This window comes from Micropterus dolomieu, linkage group LG03, assembly GCF_021292245.1.
Source record: "Micropterus dolomieu isolate WLL.071019.BEF.003 ecotype Adirondacks linkage group LG03, ASM2129224v1, whole genome shotgun sequence".
Lineage (NCBI taxonomy): Eukaryota > Metazoa > Chordata > Actinopteri > Centrarchiformes > Centrarchidae > Micropterus > Micropterus dolomieu.
The window spans coordinates 21,973,668-21,981,579 of NC_060152.1; the positions used below are offsets into that span (position 1 = coordinate 21,973,668).

Below are 7,912 nucleotides of genomic sequence, written 5' to 3' on the forward strand. Positions count from 1 at the left end.
GTTTAGACTGTTTTGCTTCCATCAATCTTTACCAACTAACTTCAATAATTTCTTCATCTAAACCATCAACCTGCCTCTTAGACCCCATCCCCACTAGGCTGCTTAAAGATGTTTTACCCTTAGTCAGCACCTCTATACTAGATATGATCAATCTATCTTTATCAACAGGCTATGTACCACAGTACTTTAAAGTAGCTGTAATTAAACCTCTTCTGAAAAATGTCATTCTTGTGATAGTTTACAGTTGAAACCATGAGCGAAGGGAATGTTTCATTTTGTAAATACAGCTGCACTGCACAGAGTAGAAGCTGTGTGCCAATTGCATGTAATTCATCCAGTCAGTTATGTTAACAAGTTATCATCACAACCGCCACAGCCCACATGACAGGGTTCCTTTCCCAGCTATTTCCTGAGTTGCCCGCTTCCATGCATCCTAGCAATCTCATCTAAGACAAAACTTCTTTCGGACTAAAAAACAAACAATTGTCGAAACATTCCAAGTGGTGGACATCAAACGATGGGTGTCATTCTGAAAATTCTTGAAGGTCTTCATCATAATCTGATTCACTGTGTACAACAAAAATACTAATACATATTAAAATAACTCCAAAAAATCGGTCATGACGGAAGTTTGTTAAAATTTGCTAATAAGACTCCTTTTTGTTTGAAATAGAAAAGTTACTTTGTGACTTATGCTGTTTTAAACATGTCTGCTTAGAATATAATGTTTTTTGGTGGTAATTGTCATTCTTGTGATAGTTTACTATTGAAACCAGGAGTGAAGGGACTGTTTAATTTTATAAGAACGGCTGCATTGCGTACTAAAGAAGCTGCATGCCAACTGCGTGCAATTCATACGGTCGGTCATGTTAACAAGTTTGTCATAACATTCACAGCCCACGTGACGGGGCCCCTTTCCCAGCAATTTAGGCCCTTTCACAGCCATTTCCTGCGTCGTCCACCCCCCTGCATCCTCTCTCTCATATAAGGCAAAAGGGCTTTCGAGCTAGAAAACAATACAATTTCCGAAAGATTCCAAGTGGTGTACACCAAACTAATCTGTGTATCATTTGTTCTTTTTATATTCAATTGAGATTCCAAAATCGGAAAATGAAAAAATGGTTCATTATTTAGTTATTAGATTATAAATCTGATACCAAAAATAAACAAAAATAGGAAAGAAAATAAAGGGCCACGGACAGATTTTGATATTTAATTTTTTTTCGCTTTGTATGAACCGGAAGTTATTGTCTTGTTAGCTTGATTCAATTCTTCAGTTTAGCCACGTTAGCCTTCAAATGTGAGATCAATCATGGAGAGTTTCATCTTGTTCAGAGGAACTAAACGCGTGACTGTCAAAGAAGATGACATGACGACCGAAAAAATCGGCAGGATCTTCCAGGTAACTTATTGTAGTTTCAACTAAAAATAAGTCTTGTTTATTCTGCAAAATTGCACTGACGTAACTGTTACTAACGTTGTACTGAACCCCTTCCTTCACTGTTTACATTTGCAAAGGTACATGTCCCCAGTCTGTACATCACTGATGACAGCAATGTAGCCCTATTTCCTGGGCCTGATGGGCGTTTTAGCACATTAGACCTCATTGTAAGGGGACATGCACGGCAAGAGCAGCGTGGAGGACTCATCTACTGGCAGTGTGCCAGCAACGCACAAACCTACCCGGTTTTCTTTCTACCGCCCACCCAGCGCTGCTGCAGGTTCTGCTGCAAGGGCTACAGCAAATCCAAGAGCTAACCTGACAAAAACATTCCAAAGATGACTAAATAAAACTTTCACCATCACACCAATGCTAAGAGTATGTTATACGATTACAGTTGTGTTCAAGGCAATGATATGCTTGTTATGCTAGCCATAACTACATACAGACTTACATAAGACTTAATATTTATTCACAAGTGTGTATATATATCTGCATAATTCACCTGGATGCATTTGATAGTCTGTATTATGATTATGGCTGTATTATATGAATAAGGCCTAAACAATATAAATTGAGTAAAATAAATGTTTTTGATTATCAATATTCAGGAACATCTTCATTGCTGAACTTGTGGATGGCAAGTTGGAGACTAGCACAACGCTGACTGTGCGTTTCTTAGAATTTGAGGCTTCTGTTATGGGGATCCTCAACAAAGTCAGTGATGCTCTTGAACAAGAGGACTCGTGCATCCTCAGTGATGGCCAGGGGAACAAAATCTTGGACTCGGAAGGAACCAGAGGTATATCTGAACACTGTATTGTTTATGAAATAAATGTGAAATAGTACATATAAATCCAGGATACTTTTAATAAATGCTTGAAATTAACTTATTTGTGTTAGGAGTTATTGCCTATCTCCTGAGACATGTTGTGCCATTTGCACGATTAATGGACTATTTTCTATACAGGATCAGCATTTTGGAAGCAAAATGCAAGGAAAGTATTTGCTGTGCAGGAAGAACACTTCTTGCAGTTACAAGCTAGTAAATAGAGGAGACTGAGGTACTTAATTTGGAAAATGCACATTATTATGGTCGCATATTTGTATGTTTTCATAAATTCATAGGTGAGGAGATGTTTTGCCAATATAGGCTCCATTACAAAAAGCCACAAATTGTTCCAGGGAGAAAGATACACAACATTTACTTGACTGATTTTGGTGTAGGTGTTGCAATTCATTTTCTGTCCAGTTTCTAGGATTGCATGAGATTTAGGGTCAATATTATTTATGGACTGTGATTTTGATTAATGTGTTAATCAAAAATAATTCTGAATAACAAATTTGAATCCCAGATTAATGGAAGTAACAGCTGGTAACATTGTGCATAAAACCATCTGGCTATTCAATACTAGGTCTACAGTGATCATAGTAGCTATTGACAGGGTTGAAATTGTTGCATTTATAATTTGCTTGTTGTATATTGTGCTTGTTTTTCAGTCCACGAGAAGATACAGGCCTTAATGGCGTTTTTGATAGAATTCAAGAGGTGGTCCTGGTATCCCAGGGACTGCAAGAAGTGTCCACAACAATGAAGGAGCTGAAGGAGTTTGCAAATTCCAACCGCAGAAAAACACTGTCCCTCACTGAGGCCCAAGCAGCTGCTGTTAGAGATGCCTTTGCCTGTATTGTCTGCAAAAGTAATTTAAAAAATATATTATTTTCTTTAAATACCTGTATTACCCATAATTCAGAAGTTGTTAAAAAAACATACACTTTTCAATGTCTTATTTAGCAACGAATGACAATTGCTGATAATTAGATAAGTATGGAAAATCCCAGGTCAGGTGTTCTAACAACCACAAATGTGGATACTGTAAATAAATAGATGGTACCATACCACAGTACCAAAGTTTAGTCCACTTAACACAAATATAAGTGCAACTAATTAACTCTTTCCATGAAGAACATGGACCAAATATAGCATTTCAATTCAATCAAATACTGTAGTTTTTAAAACTGTTTTCTGATTTAAATTGTCAGGTCCAATGGTTGACCCCATAGTTTCATCGTGCTGCCAAAGCCTTGTTGGCTATGGGAGCTGCATTGAAGAGTGGCAGAGAAATTCTGCCTTTTGCCCAAAATGTCGAGCTGATGATTTTGGTGACAACATTCAAAGACTAACTGGACTCTCTGATGTATTAGCTGCATTGGGAAGCATACTCTGGGAGTAACAATGTGTACAGAACGCAATCATGTGTAATTGCATAGTTTTACGCTTCAATTTGTGTTGTTATTGAATAACATATCAAGTCTACAGTTTAAGCAAACTTTTTTTTGCTCATGTTTCAATGCTGTGAAAGCAAGTTACAATCACAGATTTGCACTACTTTGTTTTTTTTTCTTAAATTGTTTGCTTATGGAAACATACTCTATATTGTACACTAAGTAGGCTATTCACAATAGTGTAGTTTTGCTGCTTTGTGTTCTATTTCTTCTTGAACAACGGGTCAAGTACAGTTAAAGCACTCTTTCATGCGTGTAGTTTTATTAGGTCATTTTAGTTTTCATACCCATATTTCAATGATTTGAAAGCTAAGTTACAATCTCAAATTTGCACTATTTTATGTTGTGTATATTTTTTCGTATTTTAAAGTTTAAATTAAGCATAAAAAGTCTGCCCTTCTGGCAATACTGGTGCAATACTTTGTCATTATCTGCAAGATTTTATTTCACCTAAAAAAGTTCAATACAACAGAGTTTAAAGCAAAGATTTATTTGTCAAATTATTCAACTGACAAGTTGGGGGCACAGTAGCAGCTGCATGTGATTTTTTATTTCAATCTGTATGCCTAGTTGTTTTTTTTAAGAGCAGGGTTATCCAGGGTGCTCTCATACAACATACAGTAAAAAGTCATCATTGAATCAATAGAGGCTGTATACAGACTAATTACATTTTGATGAAGTAAAATACAAAACATATTGAGACCGATCCATAGTCTATTCCAACAGTGTGGAGAACAATAAAGTTTACAAAAAAACTATAATTGCATAAAGGATTGACAAACTTTGAATCAGCTTAGGGGAAAACTGAGACAGACCAGAGAAATCAAGGGGATAAAGTGAACCTGCTGAGGGTAAACTGATCCACTTACTTTTTCCACTCTAAAACTACCATAACAACACATATTGTAACATTTAGAATCCTGACAGCTAGCTTGACGACCACACATTCCAGAACTAATGTCAGACTAGTAACAGAATGAGGATTGGTCAATTAAGCAATTTTTTTTTCTATACTGAACAAAATCAAATACAACATAATATAATTCAAAATGTTTTAATTAACATTCAAATGACAGAACCAGTTAGATTAGACATAGGGAAAACAAAGTACAAGAAAACAGGGGGTCTGGGGGTCAGAACACAGGACCCTTAGAGCCAGCTAGTGTCTAGGGGTCAGAACTAAGGACAATCAGAACCAGCTAGAACAGCTTGGGACACAGGACTAGACCAACCTGGATTAGATCATCAGCCTACTGTCATACTCTACAACTAGGCCTACTCTCCATTCCAGCCCTGACGGTTACAGGGAAAGATGAAGAGTTGCTCTCTCCGTGTGGTTCCTCCAGGCCTTTTAGGTTGAGGCAGCTTTTTCACCACATCACTTTTAGGAACATATGCCACATCATTTACCTTTATAGCAAACGTGGGTCTCTCCCACTCTTTTGTGTTTCCCTGGATTCTTCTGAGAAAATGTGCAGTATTTCATTATCCTCAACTTTCTCAACCATGCCAAAGTAGCGGCTGCTTCTGTGTTTGGTTGCAAAGTTAACTATGACAAAGTCACCCACGGACAGATCTGTGTTTCCTGGATCACACATTATCAATTGGGACAGGGACATCACTCTCCTCAGAGCTGCTAACTATGATTTTCTTTTTGGTTGCTTTCTTTTTCGGTTGTCCCTTTTCTTTGCTATTTAGCTTCTTCCCTGCCAATTTTTTTGTCTTTCTTTATAATCCTTTTCAATTGTCTGCTTCTCAGGAGTATCAGTTAGGACGACTGTCTTCATACGCTTTCGTTTGGTTTGTGTTCTGGGGGGACATTTGGGAAGTGGTAGGATTTCACAAGGAGACACATATCCAGGTCGGCTGGTAACACGTGGCATATCTCAGTCAGCTGGCGAGGCACATCCATGTGGACCATGCACAGTGGATGGATTAGCATCAGCGACTGAATTATCTGCAGGGGGTGGACTATCTGGATCATCTGCAATGACAGGTTGCAGCTCAGGGTTTGGCCAGGTAATCAGGTAACTGATTTTACTTCCCCTTTCTCTTTTTTATTCATGAATCTTAGGAGGCTTGACTTGTCAATATTTCTATCCCTTGCAGCTGCTCTTATAGACTTCTTTCCTTCCTTGACCTCAGCGGCTGCACTCTCCATCTCCTTGAGGGGTGTTTTGCCCCAGGTTGTCTTCCTGGTGTATTGCCTTGGCATGATGGCTTTTCTACAATGTTTATGACATTAGAAATAAAACACATGTAATGTAATATTACATTAAAATGTGTTTAAGGCTAAACTTAACTTGTGCCTCATGTCTCACTTTACCCCACAGCATTTGTCTCACTTTACCCCACCACCACATTTTTAGAATAAACGATCTCTCTTAGCAATTCAGGCTAATCTTCAGCTAGCATCATCACATGGTTTTATATGGGGGAAGTTCATCAACATGTTTGATATAAGTTTTTCTACCTGAATAAATTTGCTTTGGCACAACAGTTGATTAAGTTGACAGCAAGAAAATTAACTTTTACATGCTATAAAAATATGCTTACCACAGCACCCTGATGTCCTCTCCTTCATGGCCAAGGGGTAATGCAAGGGGCTTGAAAACATAATGGTGACCAAAAATGTGTTTCGTTGCCTAGATACAGGGGGTGTCTCACATTACCCGAAGTCTCACCTTACCCCACTCTCCCCTACCAGTATTTTTTTTTTATGGATTGTTTTGATGATGCCACAACTGTTCCTTATGGTTATTTAACGATTGATTATAAAGCTAAGACACCTGATGATTTCAGACTCAGAACCTAACTGCTTTCAGACCTGCCTGTTGAGTATGTGCATAAGAGAAAGTAAATAAACATGTCTGAGCGCGTTAAATGAAACCTGCAAGCTCTGCATGCTGCATCTCCATCTCAGAGAAAGATTATTATTAAATTTGCATCACCAGACTTTTTGGTATCATTATGCGAAATAGCTTACAATGTTTTAAAAGGTAAAATCCCTTGAAATAAAACACACTATCAAAAATTTTAAAAGAAGAAGGCGGAGATTAATCTAATTGCCAATAAAAAGGTTTGCGTTTCAAAGAAAGAGAAGATGATGCTTAAACAATCTGGCGGTTTTCTTCTCCCCCTCCTGTCGCTGTGCCTTTTTATATCGAGTCTTATTGCTTCAAGACAAATTTAGATGACTATGGAGTATGCACAAAAAATGTTTCTGGTACCTAAACAACAACTTTTAAGAAGACCTCTGGCACACGAGTCTATTCGAGAGACTCCAAAAAAATATTTCATCGCTTTGCAGAGATTGCTCACCATGGTAAAACAAGGAGAAAGAGATCAGAACACACTACTGTTGTGGTGGCAGCCCGGTATGCCCGGTAATGGTGAGTCTCCTGTCTGTTTCTCCTTTTCTTTCTTGTGATTCTGTTTTTCCCTTGTGTTTTGGCCTGCCTGCCTGTGTCTCCTCCTCTCCTTCTGTGTGTGCTATCCCTCTCTCGCTCCGCTCCTGAGCCCAGCCAACGACCCGCACCTGCACCTCGTAAGCCTCCTCCTCTGCCTGCCACACCTGCCAGCAATCAGCCTTATCTCTGACAGTACTTCTACCCCGGTTCTCCAGTCAACCCCTGCTTGATCATCGTTGCTCCTAACCTGGTGCAACCTCATCGCTCTAGCCTGAGTAATCTGTGTGATCATTGTTTTGAGATGAAAAGGGTGATAGCGGCCGTGCACAGATTGTTTCTGGAGCTTGACCTGACTGAGGACTGTCGCAAGAGGCTGCTGTTAGTGCTTTCAATTGAACGGACCCTACCCCAGGAGCCCTGGTTTTGGGAGGTGCCAGGTGCGGCGGGGTTGATTCAGAAGCTGGAACTCCTCAAAATAGCCCTGTCTAAATCCCTTAATTCCTCCTGTGCTCCTTGGGCTGGGCTCTACATGAGGCCTGCTGGTCTTTTGCCTGATCTCCACCCCGTGTCCACGCCATGCTCCACACCCTGTTCTGCTAGTGCCGCTAGTCCCCGGCTGAGCCCCCGGCCTGGTCCTCTGCCTGCTAGCGCTGCTGGCCTCCTGCCTGTCCCTCTTGGTCCTCTGCCTGCTAGCGCCGCTAGCCTCCTGTCTGTCCCTCCTGATCCCTGACCGGCTAGCCCCCAGTCTGGTCCTGATCCCCAGCCCACTAGCGCC

At 39.9% G+C, this 7,912-nt stretch overlaps 2 long non-coding RNA genes across 3 annotated transcripts; one reads left to right on the plus strand and one right to left on the minus strand.

The window, feature by feature from the left end:
- Positions 1-4,201: 4,201 nt before the first annotated feature.
- Positions 4,202-7,183, minus strand: LOC123968726. Its single transcript, XR_006824530.1, has 2 exons — positions 7,049-7,183; positions 4,202-5,711 (listed from the first exon to the last, which is right to left on the minus strand). It is a non-coding gene; the product is annotated as an uncharacterized LOC123968726 (long non-coding RNA).
- LOC123968725 lies at positions 4,766-6,024 on the plus strand. 2 transcript variants are annotated; one of them, XR_006824528.1, is made up of 2 exons: positions 4,766-5,754; positions 5,837-6,024. It is a non-coding gene; the product is annotated as an uncharacterized LOC123968725 (long non-coding RNA). The 2 variants fall into 2 exon arrangements; XR_006824529.1 differs by having other exon boundaries at positions 4,766-5,746.
- Positions 7,184-7,912: the final 729 nt, after the last annotated feature.